At 36.3% G+C, this 16032-nt stretch overlaps 2 long non-coding RNA genes across 2 annotated transcripts; both read left to right on the top strand.

Moving 5' to 3' along the window:
* The first annotated feature begins 1828 nt into the window (after nucleotides 1-1828).
* LOC115924282 lies at nucleotides 1829-5213 on the top strand. The gene is made up of 3 exons (XR_004064259.1): nucleotides 1829-1871; nucleotides 2869-2909; nucleotides 5175-5213. It is a non-coding gene; the product is annotated as an uncharacterized LOC115924282 (long non-coding RNA).
* Nucleotides 5214-6438: 1225 nt separating this feature from the next.
* Nucleotides 6439-8059, top strand: LOC115924281. Its single transcript, XR_004064258.1, has 3 exons — nucleotides 6439-6543; nucleotides 7047-7089; nucleotides 8032-8059. It is a non-coding gene; the product is annotated as an uncharacterized LOC115924281 (long non-coding RNA).
* The last annotated feature ends 7973 nt before the right edge of the window (nucleotides 8060-16032 follow it).

Below are 16032 nucleotides of genomic sequence, written 5' to 3'. Positions count from 1 at the left end.
GCACAGTGGGCTCCATATTGCGCGACGGTCAATCCATGTATCATCACTGTCTCATGCTCGGCGGGATCAACGTGCCCAGGGGAGTACACCTACATCTACGCTGATTATGAATGTAAGCAGTAGCGGTTCTAGAATTGGCAGGAAATCAGCCCCCCCCCAACCCCCTCGAACAAAAAAAAAAATCTTGCACCTGAACATAACATTAGAAAAAATATTAATCTATGAGAGGCAAATGCAGAATAAATGCACAAATCCCCAAGCCCCGGCGCTCCTCCTAAAACAAATGTTGTTATTTATATGTAATTGCATGAAAGTAAAAAAGGATGAACATTTAACGTTTCAAGGAGCTTTAATATAAAATGCATCCAATAAATCAAGTAATTACATAATTTTCAAGAGAAATAAATCATGAACGTTGAACCCACTGCAAAATTAATTGCATAACAATCACCTGAAACTGCGAAACAAAAATCGAAATATATTCAAGTTGTTCTTATTTGGGGATGCGTAGAGAAGTGAATGTTTATGTTATGTATTCATAACTATGTATTGGCAAAGTTTTTTAAGTGTTCTACATGTTTCATAATGATATAGTTGTAATTCATACAGCACCTTTTCCACTAAGATGGCATCCACGAGTTAGTGTTACCAAGCAGTGAAAGTTTAAGTTAAAAGAATGCGTAAGGTTTTAGAACAGGAAGGTCTCCAAACTCTGTTTGAATGTTTCTACTGTTAGCATGTTGGTGATGATTTTAATTTGAGGGCGTAGCTTGTTCCGGAGTGTGCCAGCAGGAGAGGTAAAAGCTGCATCTCCAGCTGATTTGTCGATTATTGGTTCAGGCGCGAATCCAGGAATTTCTTGCCGGAGAGGGGGGGGGGGGGGGGGGGGGGTGGGGGGGCACCGTGTGGGAAAGAGAATATATATATATATTTTTTTTTAGTCCCCCCAAAATCGCAACGACTCAGCCAGCAGCTGAATAAGCGGTATGGGGGGGGGGGGGGGGGGGGGGGGGGGGGTAAAGAATTTTTCTAATTTGACATTTTGCACCGTCATATTATATTATGTTATGTTATGTTATATTATTTTTGGGCCGGGGAGGGGGGGGGGGAACGCCCCTGTTTTTCGGTATATTTTGGGCAAATTTAGGGCTGATTATAACATTTTTTTTTTGGCGGGGGGGGGGGGTGGGGCACGTGCCCCCTGTCCTCCCCCCCCCCCTGTATCCGCCACTGTGATTGAATAAAGATCACTGTCGATCTTTTTTCCTCCTATAAATTAAATTGTTTAAATCCTCGATCATCTTTTTAATGCTATTCTTATTCCATACACAGGTGTTACAGATGAGACAACCGTGCCGACAACGTTAACAAGTGTGAGTTATCCTCCATAAGGGGGTCATGTGACACACAAAAATTCCCAAGAAGACTGTAATTTAGTGTAATATGAAGAAATATCTAACTATTTTTTTTTCAGATGAAATTTTGTATAACATCACAATTGAATTCGTCTTACAATTTATTTATTTTATTTTACTCACTCGCTTCATCACCTATTCATTCATGCATTTATTTAATTTCATTTAGTTGTTGATAGTTAGAACAGTAATAAGTTTCATAAACCAAGTTGAATGATAAAACGATACACTTGATACTGATTGCTTGGTTACTGGATTGTTTCTTATTCTTCTACTTAGTTATGCATGTAATTCTGAAATATCCTCTTTTTCGTGAAATCTACATATCATATATAGAATTTTAATTATTTCATAAATTAATGTATTATGATTATACTGAATGAAAAGAATTGTATATTTCTGTTTGATAACAGGCCAGCCGTGAAACGCCTACAGAAGAACGGACTCCAACGCCAAGTAAGTATTCACAAACTGATGTGAAGGTGTCATGGTAAAGTGGTTCAGTCATTTGACTCTCAATCCTAATGTTCATGGTTTGAATCGCAGTCTGGCACCAATTTTCTTTGGCAAGATCAGCATTTGCAACTTCCTACCCCGTTTAATTGGGTACCTGGCGATCGCTAAAGTAATACTAATTGCAAGGCTCTCTGGCAAAATAGCACTGGATCTGACGAGGCTTCTCTTGGTAGACAAAATCATGATTATTATCATTATTATCCTTTATTATTTAACATAGAGCAAATCCAGATGAAACACTATTGGTTATGATAGTAGGCATACAGAAATTAGAAGCATTATAATTAAGAGCTAATAAATGTAACTATTATCATTTTATTAGTAGTATTATTATCATCATTGTTGTTGTAGTTGTTGCTGTTGTTATTTTGTGAGGATAGCCTGGCCTCATGCTCACGACACAGGCAATCCAGATTAGGAAATGTACAATACACATGCAAGCATTTGGGGGCAGTGGGCCAGTAAGCCGAGGTAGCGTTTCTACTTCGTCATTTTCGTCATTTTGTATTGTATCCTCGTTTACAGATATTGAGTTAAGATTTGTATAATTGTGTACAATAATATAATTTTTCTCATTATCAAAATGGGGCAAACACTAGGGCGGGATTGGGGCCATAAATGATACCTTTGGGGGCGCAGCATCCAAACCTCCTCGCCCCCTAAAAAAAAAAAAACACGAGTCTGCCGTTTTGTAAATATTGAAGGAATCCGTTGCATTGTAATTTAATTAGAAATAAATATGAAATTATCCAACAGGCTATATGAAATTTCAACTTAGCCTTTAATAAATCGTTAAGGTTTAGGGATATGCTATATGTATTTCCATGCCAAGTGTAGGTCTACGTAACCTTGTAGTGGGTTGGAAGGGGTTAGTCTTTACCTAGCATTGCATCTTTTAATGCTCGTCTTTTTAATGCTATTCTTATTCCAAACATAGGTGTCAGAGGTGAAACAACCGTTCCGACAAGGTCAACAAGTGTGAGTTATCCATAACGGGGTCATAGGACATACACACATTTACTGGGAAGAATATGATTATGTGTTATTCAAATAATTTACTAACTCATTCATTCCATTTTAGTCACTCCCTTAATCACTTATTCATTCAAGCATTCATTTATTGCAATGACGACCTTCGTCATTGCCTTGTTTTCGTTCACATTCTGCCCCATTAATATTCTCCTTTTCCTCCTTTTCCTTTTCCTTATCCTTATCGTCAGGAAATCGCATTCGTTTTGCACGTAATGTTTGTTATTCCTAGTTAGGTGCTTTTCTCATGTCCTTTTCCTTTCACATTTCATAGGCATAGTCTCTAACATCCCTTCAAGGTCACTACATTCTTCGATTTTCGAAATCACTCATGCATAACCGTCCAGGCGCCATTTTGTCCGTTTCTGGTCCATTTTAAGGCCTTTCTTTCTTCCTTCCTATCTCCACTATCCTAGATCCTACACATTTCTAACAAATTCCTCTAGATAGTCTAAGAGATGTTCTTTTATCTGCGACGTATAACCTGCCCTTCAAAATGCCATCTTCATACTCAAAATTCAAATCTGAAACCGACTCCGTCAACTATCTCTCAAATTCTTGAAAAATTGACACCTAAATAATCTAAAACTGCCATAACTTTCTCATATAAATTCCGTTTTGTATTTAAATCTCACAGTATCCTTATCTCATAATTGCACATAGCCATGCCAAATTTCACGCTCCAATGACTTTGCACAACATAAATAGCGCCCTCTAAAGTTCTGGGAATTGGCTTTCTCTCTGTGGCCGTATCTCCATAATGGCTTGGCAAACCCGTACCCTTTTTTGGATTTAGATACTTGAAGATATGCCCTTTCCAGCCATATACAAAATTATATACCCTATCACTGACCAAATTTGAGAAAATTGCCCTCCAAATTCGCCATTTTCAAGAAAATTCCAAAATAACTTCAACTTGCTCTAAAATTACGATCCTTTGACCTACGTCAATAAAACTTGGCACACACATGTATTTATATACGTGACAACTGTCCGCAAAGTTTGGTAAAATTTGATTATGTCAGCGCAAAGTTATCTAAAAAAATGATGTATTTACTATGCATTGCGTGATAGCGCGTTAAATGCGTGCAATACATTGCGCGAAGATAACAATGGTGTCAAACTGACCGCAATGAAGTGACCTTTCGAATGATACCAAGTATAGTATATGTTCACACAGAAAATTGTGAATAAATCGCATTTGAACAAAGATCACTACACGAATTCCGCCGAGTTTCCGCCCGAATCTAACACGTATCGGCTATGACGTCATTTTTTCAGACTGCTTTTCGCCCCTTAAACGTCCTTTTTTTTCCTTGAAAATTTGCAGTGACATGCCGAGTTCCAATACGCAGGGCACCTCATGGCCGGATTTTTAAAATTGGTCAATGTGGCTATTTAAGACGCCATTTTGTCCTATAAATCTATTTTACATCACGTGTTTCGATAGGATTATCATGGGAAAAAAGAGAGTGGTTTACAATAACATTCATGAAATTCTCTTTCTAATGATACCAAATACGGCTCATAAAGAGACATAAAGAGAGAGAGAAAAAACAATTTAACTCCGGTCATAATACAGATCCTGTACGTTTTCCGCTCATGCATTACACGCATTGTCTATGGGGCATATCGGGTTCACGCTTTTGACCCCCAGAACGATCTTTATTGCAATGACGAACATGCACCAAATCCCCTTGGTTTTTGCACGCAGTGCTTGCGAGCCCTTTCCACGTCCTTTCCCATATCCCAATTTCTTTCAAACTTCGTAGGCATAGTCACTACCATCCCATCAAGGTCACTGTTGAGGCCTTTCTTTCGCCCTACCTATCTCCAATATCACAGAAGCTACAGACTTCGTACAAATTGCTCTGGATAGGGCGAGAGAAGCTCTTTCGTTTGGCACGTAGAAACATGGCGTCATTGCACGCACATCGTTGTGACACGATTGCATTTCTAGTTTCCTTTTTATATATTTGTGCAATGTAATTTTGACATAGATTTTTCTTTTTCTCACTTACAAATAAAAGTATTAAACATCGATTATTGCTAGGTAACCGGGTCGTTTCATATTTTCATAGACGTATGTAATTCTATATTACCCCGTTTTCATGAAATAAAGTATTCACGATAACATAATGAAAGTTATTTCATGAAATAACCTGTTATTATTATACTGACGGGAGAGAGTGGTACATTTCTGTTTGATAACAGGGCACTCCTGAAACACCTACAGAAAAACGGACTCCTACGCCAGGTAATATTCACAAAATAATGTAGAGGTGTCATGGTAAAGTGGTTCATTCACTTGGCTCTCACTCCTTATGTTTAGGGTTCGAATCCCAGACCGGCACCAATGTCCTTTGACAAGACATAAACGCACATTCGCCACTTCCAACCCAGCTGTAAATGGGTACCTGGCAATTCATAGTGTAATAATAATTGCAGGGCCCTCTGGCAAAACAGCACTGAAGCTGATGAGGCTTTTCCTGTAAACAAAATTATGATTATTATCATTATTATCACGTATTATTTAAGATCAGACAAACCAGAAAAACAATATTGATTAATAGAGTAGGCATACAGAAATTAGAAACATTATGATTAAAAGCTAAATAAATGTAACTATTATCATTTTATTAGTAGTAGTAGTATTATTATCATTGTTGTTGTTGTTGTTGTTATTATTGTGATTTTGTGTGGATTGCCTGGCCTCATGCTCACGACACTGGCAACCCAGAGAAGGAAATGTATAATAAACATACAAGTATTTGATGCAGTGGGCCAGTAAGCCGAGGTAGCTTTTCTACTTAGGCGAGGCGTCAAAAATATCGATACCAGCAGGCTGCCGCCTCACGTATTGGCGCATCGAGGCTGCAATTACGGCCGAAGCCTGGCTGGGGCAATTATTTTTCACTTATTAGCCTGAGGCTCGGTTTCCTTTCGAAAGGCGGCAGCCGGCGCATGCTTTTGTTCGGAGACCATTATGATGACATCATGAGTTAATTGAGGGTCCTACCGCCAGCGGTAGCCGGCTGAGCTAATTTAAAAAATGCAGCCAGGACGCACAAGTGCAGTTAGCTGCCGCTGGCTGGTATATTTATTTTTGACGCCTCGCCTTAGGACATTTTCGTCATTTTGTATCGTATCCTCGTTTACAGATATTGAGTTAAGATTTTGATATAATTTGGTGTAATAATTGAATGTTTTATCATTATCAAAATGGGGCAAACACTAGGGCGGGATTGGGACCAGAAAAAATACATTTGGGGGCGCCGCATTCAAACTTCCTTGCCCCCTGAAGATACACGAGTCTGCCGTTGTGTTAATATTGAAGGAATCCGTTGCCGTTATCCAAAAGGCTACATGAAATTTCAACTTACCCTTTAATAAATCGGTCAGGTATAGAGATGTGCTATATGTATTTCCATGTCAAGTGTAGGTCTACGTAACCTTGTAGTGGGTTGGAAGGGGTTAGTCTTTACCTAGCATTGCATCTTTTAATGCTCGTCTTTTTAATGCTATTCTTATTCCAAACATAGGTGTCAGAGGTGAAACAACCGTGCCGACAAGGTCAACAAGTGTGAGTTATCCAATAACGGGGTCATGGGACGTACACACATTTACTGGGAAGAATATAATTCGGTGTTATTTAAATAACTAACTCATTTATTTTATAGATAATTTTTTCATAACATGATGAAATGATTTAACGTTCAAATTACAATTCATTCATTCTATTTTACTCACTCGCTTAATCACTTATCCAATCATTCATTTAGTTCATTTTATATATTTGTGCAATGTACTTTTGACATAGATTTTTCTGTTTCTTACTTACAAATGAAAGTATCAAACATCGATTATGAGTGAGAATAGAAATAGGTTTCATATCACGATACACATCTATCATTGCTAGGTAACTGGGTCGTTTCATATTTTTCTACTAAGTTACGAATGTAATTCTATATTATCCCGTTTTCATGAAATATACGTATCACAATAAAATGATTAAAGTTATGTCATGAAATAATCTATCATGATTATACTGACAGGAAAGAATGGTACATTTCTTTTTGATATCAGGCCACTCCTGAAACGCCTACAGAAGATCGGACTCCAACGCCAGGTAAGTATTCACAAAATTATGTGGAGCTGCCATGGTAAAGTGGTTCATTCACTGGAATCTTAATCCGAATGTTTAGGGTTCATATCTCAGCCCAGATTACAGATGTTGAGTTAGTTTTGTTCAATAATAAATACTTGTCTCATTATTGATATGAACGATGGCGGGGGGAGGGAGACAGCACGGGGGATGCTTGACTAATATTTGTTTGCGTCTGCAGCATCCAAAGCCCCTCACCCCCCCCTCCCCGACACAAATAAACAAAAAACGATTCTATCGTATGAAAAATTAAAGGCATCCGTTGCCTTGTAATGTAATTCGATATAGGTATTGTACTTTAGTTATTGTACCAATGGACTTGCGTAAACATTCTTTTAAAATCATTAGAAATGAAGAAAACAATAAAACAATGAACATAAAGAGAGAGAGAGAGAGAGAGAGAGAGAGAGGTGAACAAAAAACTCAAACTGTTGCTTTAGACAGTGTGTGGTGTCAACGATCTTTCAGGAGAAATATTATTCGACAGGCCACATGAAATTTCAACTTGGCCTTTAAAAAAATCAGTCAGGTGTAGTCTTATGCTACATGTATTTTTATGTCAAGTGTATGCCTACGTAATCTTTAAGTGGGTTGGAAGGGTACAATCTTTGCCCAGCATCGCATCTTTAAACTTTATATTAATTCATAACACGTTCACAAAGACTTCCTAGAAATAAATTCAAAGGCAATTAAAATACACTATTTCATATATCCCAAAGAAATCATGTTTGGAATAGGAAATACGTCGCTGCAATGCTCGCATATTTTAAAAGGTGATGACCAAGGCTATTGAACTTGATTAAGGTTCATTCTTTGAAAGCCTTTGCGATCGTCTTTGATATAGACCTACGTTAATAGGTATCGTCAAACGTCACATCAAATGTTTATTTCGGTTATTTTCCACAGATTTTACCACAATTCACCAGGCATTGCCTACAACACCATCACAAGCAGACATAGTCCACCAGAAGACCTCCCTCTTCAAACGGATCGAGGGACGGCGCCTTCGAAATCACGTGATTAAAACCAAACATGGATTGTCATTGGTCAAATGCGGTGCCGAGTGTAACAAGCGAGATGACTGCGTGTCATTTAACATCGGCAACGGTGTGTGTGAGCTCAACAACCAAGTGGTAGGTGGTACCGGTGTCGACTTGGTTGAAGACGAGGGATTTAAATATTATGAGAAACAATAGGCTTTGAGTCGAAGTTTGTCTTGGTGGTATTAACCATCATGATAATGGTTTGCGTAAACACGTGATTTACGTTAAGGATGTATATAGATATCAATTCTTCTTCTTCATATATCGATGTCTTGAAATACCAATTAAGACCATAATTATTAACAGAGATTTTTTCGATCAAGATGTTGATTTAATTCTTTTCATGTTTAAAATGATAGTTTAGAAGTAGAAAATGACACCAACTTGTAATTGTATTGTACATGTGCATATAGATTTAATTTTGAAAATGATAGATATCTGTTTAACCAGAAAAAAAAGTTAAAATCGCCAACACATGAAAGAATTTGTTTTGTCATGATTTAGAGTACATGACTGTATGTAAATAATTCTTTATTTGATTGTGTGAATTCTATATCCAATACATTGTAAATATTGAAAAATTAATTATTTAAAACACGCCTTTCATGTCTTATTACTGCCATTATGTAATGTAACTTTATTAAGACAAAATACACTTCAACATTTATAAATAATGAAGAGACAGTTAACACGAAACCGTTTAACTCGACTTATTAATTATTAGGTTTCTGAATCATCTTTTGAACGAAGGCCTACGTTTTCATAAATTTCAACATAACGGTATTAATCAGATAAAGTCTACACAAACACGTCTACGCACACCCACCCCACAAACGCAACGAAAATACTGAAGATTGGATTATGATGTTCTCATCTTCATGCCTTTACTGTTGGGGCACTATAAATAGGTTTTGATTTCTATGGGTAAACCTTAATAATAAATGCTGAAAATAGGACCTATGGTTTATCTGAACCAAATAATATTCCGTGGGACTTGGTCTTAGCTAAATGATGTTAGATAAATGATCAATATCTGTTTAACCAGACAAATACTGTCCAGTCTTTAAAGTAATTGTTTAGTCATGTTAAGAGTACATGACTGTATGTAAATAATTCTGTATTTGATTGTGTAAATTCTATATCCATTACATGGTTAAAAGTCAAATGATTTATAACACGCCTTTTGGGGTCAGACTATTGCCATTATGTAATGGAGCGTTATAAAAGAAAAATACACTTCGTCATTTATAAGTGTAGCAATGAAGGGAAAATTAACGCGAAAAGGTTTGCCTTGACTTATTAATTATTAGGTTTCTGAATCATCTTTTGAACGAAGGCCTACATTTTCATGAATTTCAACATAATGGTATTAATTTGATAAAGTCAACGCAAACACACCCCACATACAAACACAAAGAAAATACTGAAGATTGGATTATGATGTTCTCAATCTTCATGCCTTTACTGTTGGGGCATCATAAAAAGAATTTTATTTCTACGGGTAAACCTTGATTAATAAATGCTGAAAATAGGACCTATGGTTTATCTGAACCAAATAATATTCCGTAGGACTTGGTCTTAGCTATACAAGGATACGTATCATTTCTCTTTTCTTAATTGGTTTCCTTGCAATTATTCTTTCTTTCCACACAAGTAGTGCTAAAATAAGCACGGGTCCTTTTTTTATTTAATTTGTATATATTTGGTTATGCTGAGGAAAGCGAAGAACTATTCCCTTTTTTCTCTCAATTGTTTACGCTATGTTTAGTGAAATGTGATTTAAAGACTACCCTCGTATATTCATATGCTTTTGTAAATATCTTATATTTATTCAGATATCCTAATTTAATAAAAGAACCTATTAACTGGGACCTACATAATACAAGCTTTGCTTTTTAGTAGATCGCCCACTTTATTTAGCTTTTTTTTTCTTCAATGTATTTATCATACTTATTATTGTATCTTTTGTTAAAACTATTACAATGTACATTATGTTTCTATATTGTATATTTAGTTATAATTATTACCATATTCATTGTGTTCAATTATGTTTTCTTCGATAAAGTGGAAATAAATAAACTTGAAACTTGAAACATCTTTGTTCTAATATATCGGCTTCGTACATAGTATTTCCCCGGTCGTAAAAGTTGGACGCAATATCAATTCGACGTTTTGTAATGTTTTAAATGACTAATCTGTTGGCCTACAGGATTATTTATCTCATGTGATCGGAAAGGCACAGCGACTTGATATAAGGCCGGTGTCGGCGCGACTTAAATCACTTCATTAGATTTGTGTGTTCATCAGAATTTTTTTTGTTTGAAATATTTTGTTAGTTGATCTTCCGACTTTTGCAGTGTTGAGCTAGAATATGATTTAATTTATTGTAAATTTAAATCCATTTTGATGACTCATCTTAAACCTAGGCCCATCACTGTCAGTGATGGACACACATTCAAAGTCCATGATTGACTTGTTAATCATTTTCTATCTTCTATACTGGTTTTAAGTACAAGTCTAGCTATCCCCTCTCATTTCATTTTTCTCCTATCTTTCCTTGTGTTATTCTTTCTTTTCAATTGTTATCATTCTACAATTTTACACTTTTTTTAGTTTCCCTCTTTTTTCTCCTTTAGGCCTAACTGCATCATTTACATATTAGCTGCGTCGTCACCATTAAGTCTAAACGTATTTTAATTGCTCCACTCCTTTTTGGATATTTCATCGCTCCCAAAACCCCTGATCACATATTAAGTATAGAGAAAGATCGATTTCAACCTCACGCATTATTATTAATAAAAAGCCCGATATGTCCCCGGGTGTGAGTTCGGACCACAATTCAACCATCACTCTAGAGGATAATCTTTTGTACATTAGATGGTCATAGTTTGACTGGAAAAAAAATTGCGATTTTCAGTCATGGGTAAAAAGAAAGAAATTATCATGTTTTTATAATTTATTTTGTAATACGTTGCAAATCATGATACAATACATTCACTAGAAAGAAAGAAATAGGACTTAGAATTTGCCTATGCTTTGTTTTAAAAATTGGGAAAAAGTAATGTTGCAAATGCATAAGATTGAAATTGTAGTACATGTACTTTCAAGTAGCAGATGAGGCTATTTGAGCTTAATATCTGACCTTCAATGTTATAATCTGTAACCATGGTGAATTGTAATATTTTGTTGTTTGAAGAAAAAGAAATAAATTTAACATAATTCATATAATCTTATATATAATATTCTATTCATATCTTTTGATTTTTAATGTGCATACCGTTGGATGAATTGAATTACAAGTGGAAAAAGTCTGGAAATAGAACGTGAGAGAACAGAGAGATAGAGAGAAAGAGATCGCGCGAAAAAGACAGGGAAAGCTAGAAGTGAGAACTATTTAATAGTGAGAGATGTTGATGTCATGAAAATGAGACATATATAACGGTGTGGGATGCTGTGTGTGTGTGGGTGTGTCCCTGTGTGTATGTGCGTGTGTGTGTGTGTGTGTGTGTGTGTGAGAGAGAGAGAGAGAGAGAGAGAGAGAGAGGAGGGGAGGGGGAGATGGAGATAGGGAGAAAATGTGAAAGCAGTTGCAAATATCATGTTCAAATATGTATTACAAATAGTTGGAGCATGTGGAGGTGGGGGGGGGGGGGGGGTACCACCATCATATTCCCTGAATCGTTTCATGTGAACTGCCCCTCTAACTGACAGGGTTTGGAAGAGCTGATATAACTACGCTTGTTTGGGTTCTCAAAAGATAGAGGGGAGGGGGTGTCAAACTTTAAATCTGAAATTAGATGAACACCCCTCCCCTCGAACACACACGCACACAAAATGTGAGAATGATACATTTCAAATTTCATTCCAATTTTCCCACATAGATTATATCTGTGTTTCTCTCCCCCCCCCCCCCCACTCCCCTCTACGATTATGCCTCTAATATTCCCACCCCTTTCTACTTTTTCCTATTTTTTCAGCTTGGGCCATCATGGACTGATTATACAGATAAAATTTGATCATATCGATCCATTTAAAGATTACTTACTGTAAATTTATAAGTCTTTTCTTGTTCTTGATGGTGATAGAAACAATAACAAAAAATGTATTAAACACGCAATACATCAATATCCGTATGACACCAACCATTCCAACCTTCCAAAATAATCAGCAATTATGACAGTTGTAATTATTTTTGGTTGGAAAAGGCCACATTGCCATGACACTTTTGTGGACCTATAGCTAGTGTTTTGAAGAAACTATTGATATGTGTTTTTCCCAGTGTTGATAAAAATTAAAAAGCTTGAATAAGTTTGACTTGATTATTTTTCTCTCCAACAGTACGAAGCTGTATACGTAATCAGTGAAAATCATATTGGGCCCTCATTATAATAAAGGATTTAGAGGACACTTAATCGCCAATATTGGTGCACCGTGATTAGCCAAGTGATTAATACATTAACATACATGAATAAGTAAAGCAAACATGGCGGAGCTTGAGGGACCTGGGGGTGTTTCACAAAGATCCTAAATTGAACTTATCTCTAAGTTGAACTTAACAATATGGAAAGCCGTTGGCATCTAGGAAAATATTTTGTAAAATTTATTTTAAAAGGCAATAAAATGTTGATTCAAATCATTCATATTTTCTATTATCAAGGAGATTTCATGTTCTTGATTTGATTCTTTTAAGGCTACAAATGGCTCTCAATAATTTGTAAGTCCAACTTAGAGTTAAGTTCGATTTAGGATCTTTGTGAAACACCCCCCAGGTGTCGTGTAGCTACGCACGAGAGTAGATGGGCAACCGAGAGTGGCAACCACACACTGACTGCATTGCGTAACCTCCCCCACACTACCCAATAAGCCACCCCCCCCCCTTTATATGGCGACTCGTTACACTATAAACCCATTTAAAGGATCAAAATCTAATTTTGCATCAGCAATTTTTATTTTAATGCTAATTCATAAGGTTACCAATTTTGTTTGTTGGGTATACGCTGCCCTCTTGTGCTGAAAAAGGAAACATGTAGTTGTTTATTTTTGTATATGCGATATCAAAGCAGTTGAGGGCAGTAAATTATCTATTTTCACCGTGACCATAATTATACCTGTGTACATTGGATGAGGGTTGTTAGGGATCTCTTTCCTGTTCACATCAGAATCTACAGAATGGCCAATCTCAGATCTATTACATTATTGATAATAAACTTACTAAGAAAGATTCAGTAACTTTCATGGATATCTTAGAAAGGTCATTTATTACGGAATTAAAAAAAGTTAAATATAAGTTTCAAAATCATGTAAAAATGTTGAAAAGCAGACATTAAGGTTAATTGTGAATAAAATGCTCTTCAAATCCTTTGTGCAGTAAAAAAAAGAAAAAAAAAGAAAAGTATATAGAATGTCGTCTAGTTAACTTCCACAACTGATCCATTGTAACATCTACAAATTCTAAAAAAAATAACAAGACTGAATCAATTTTTTGTTGAACTGTTATTATATTTACAAACAGATATCGTCCGGGGACTCAAAACCAAATCGTTGCTGCCCTTTGGTAAGGCAATAATCACCATTACCAAGTTCCTCTGAGATGACTTAAAGCCGTCGGTCCCCTGATTGCTTACCTACAGGCATACACATGCTTTCTTAGTAGTCAGGTTAACCAAACAGACCAACCAAAGCAAAAGATTGTCGACCCCAACCTCATTCCTGCCGCATGCTTGTGTAGTCCCATATATTTTATATGAAAAGTGCATGTGACTTTGAACAAAACTGGGCCAATTTCTCATTATTTTGATGATTCCAAAACCTCAATATATATATATACCAATACTTATATTGGTGATTAACCTTGCCCCATCGCTTCCAAAAAGTATCTTTCACAATGCAATCACATGACAAAAGCTCCGCTTAATATCTTTTAAAAAGAAATTTGACATTTAAATGAAAAAAGAAGAAGAATATATATGCCAATAAAACGAAATCCCGATACGAATCATCAATCACTCCAATTGTATAATCCTCTCTTTATCAGTAATTGGTTCGAAACACACAAATCTGCTATTGTGTTATTTAGGGTAATACATTATTCAATATGAGGGTGTAAATCTCTTGCTCTCTAGATTTGCCTTCTATCAAGGAGTATATAGAGTATTTCATGTACTATTTATATGTTCAACGGCATCTTGATACTTATATCTTATTTATAGAGGTAAGCAATTACATAACATTCTCCATGACGTTACCATGAGGCATACCATTTTGGAACAATCAGGAAGATGGATCATTCATTCGTTTATTTTGTAATATGATCTTAAAACGCAGAAAAAGGAGACTGGAGCGAAGGCTAATATTGCGTCACGCTGGACAATTACTTTTTTTTAATTTTATTGGTTTAATCAAATTTCAATGTGAAATATTAGTTTTTGTTCATAACAGATTTCACATTTATGACAATTTCATTCTTTGCGTTCAACACAAGACAACCTACTCCTCCGACACAACAGTCACGCTTTCATCTGTTCCAGGTGTATTTCGAAACTCCTATCACTTGCATAGATTAACAGCTGCTTCATTTTCTACGTCAAACTTCAACTAACCTTTAATTTCTTCAAAGTCAAGATCATACACTAAGGAAGAGCAATGAATTGTTCCAGAGTCGTTTTCATCTTCGCTTCGGTTATCTTGTTCTTTCTTTTTATTGGTCTTTCCAGCTCGACTGAGATGGAAGGTAAGTGACATTGTATAAACGGATGAAGATGTCGCGGCCGAGTGGATACGTCACCGGGCTGTGGATCACATGGCTCGGGGTTTGAGTCCCGTCACGGCACCAATATCCTTTGACAAGACAGTAATCTACATTTATCAGGTCAGGTAAATGGGTACCTGGCAGGAATTAATTCCTTAAAATGCTAGAGCGCCATAAAAGCAGCCATGCTAGAGCCAGGATAATAATTTCATCAAGTTTGACAGACATGAGCACTATACAAGAACCTTCTTTTATTATTATTATTATGATTATTTGTCCACCAAGCGTACCCATATCACCTCTGCTTTGCAGCCGCTACACTGGCTCCCAGTTAAAGATCGCATTATCTTCAAATTGTGTTGCTCACTTTTTCACTGCATTCGCGGTTTTGCTCCCCAATACAATATTTCTTTAATCTAAAAATACACCATCGCGAGATCTTTAAGCTCATCCAATTCCGGTTCCCTTATTATTCCTAAGGTTGCAAAAAATTGGGGTAAAAGATCCTTTGATCACGCATGTCCTACGTTATGGAATAGCCTACTGAAGACATCGAAAAGTGTATAACCTCTGATTCCTTTAAAAGTATTGTAAAAACGCTTCTGTTTCTTAATTATTTCTACATACTCGATAAGTTATAAGTTACAACTTTTTAATAATATTATTATTATTAATATTATAATCATTATTATTATTATCGTTATTATTATCATTATTACTATTATTAATATCCTTGTGAAATTATTCCCTCACCTAATACCCTAAACCTCCTGTGCTATTTGGGGAAAAGTCATAAGTCATCTTGAAATATGTTTGATATGGTGCAAAGCAGTTTATGACGTGTGTGAACATAATTTAATCACGTATATATATTATTTTTTATATAACCATTTGATATTTGTGATATATGGTGGTGGTGGTTATGTTACCTGACCAGTAAGAAAGCATCAATTCTTGTTCGTAAGCGATCAAAGGTCCGACGGCTTTAGCTCCTTTTCGAGAGACCTGGTCAGGCGCGGATCCAGGATTTCTTAGGGGAGGGGGCCCAACTTTTTTGTTGTTGTTTGCTCCCGAAAATTTGAAAATCGCGCCGGCCGAAAAGTCGCTCAGTGGGGG

The sequence above is a fragment of the Strongylocentrotus purpuratus genome, unplaced genomic scaffold, assembly GCF_000002235.5.
Source record: "Strongylocentrotus purpuratus isolate Spur 01 unplaced genomic scaffold, Spur_5.0 spur5_scaffold_15, whole genome shotgun sequence".
NCBI lineage: Eukaryota > Metazoa > Echinodermata > Echinoidea > Camarodonta > Strongylocentrotidae > Strongylocentrotus > Strongylocentrotus purpuratus.
Note: the sequence above shows the minus strand (reverse complement) of the source record. Positions and strands in the feature narration are given on the sequence as shown.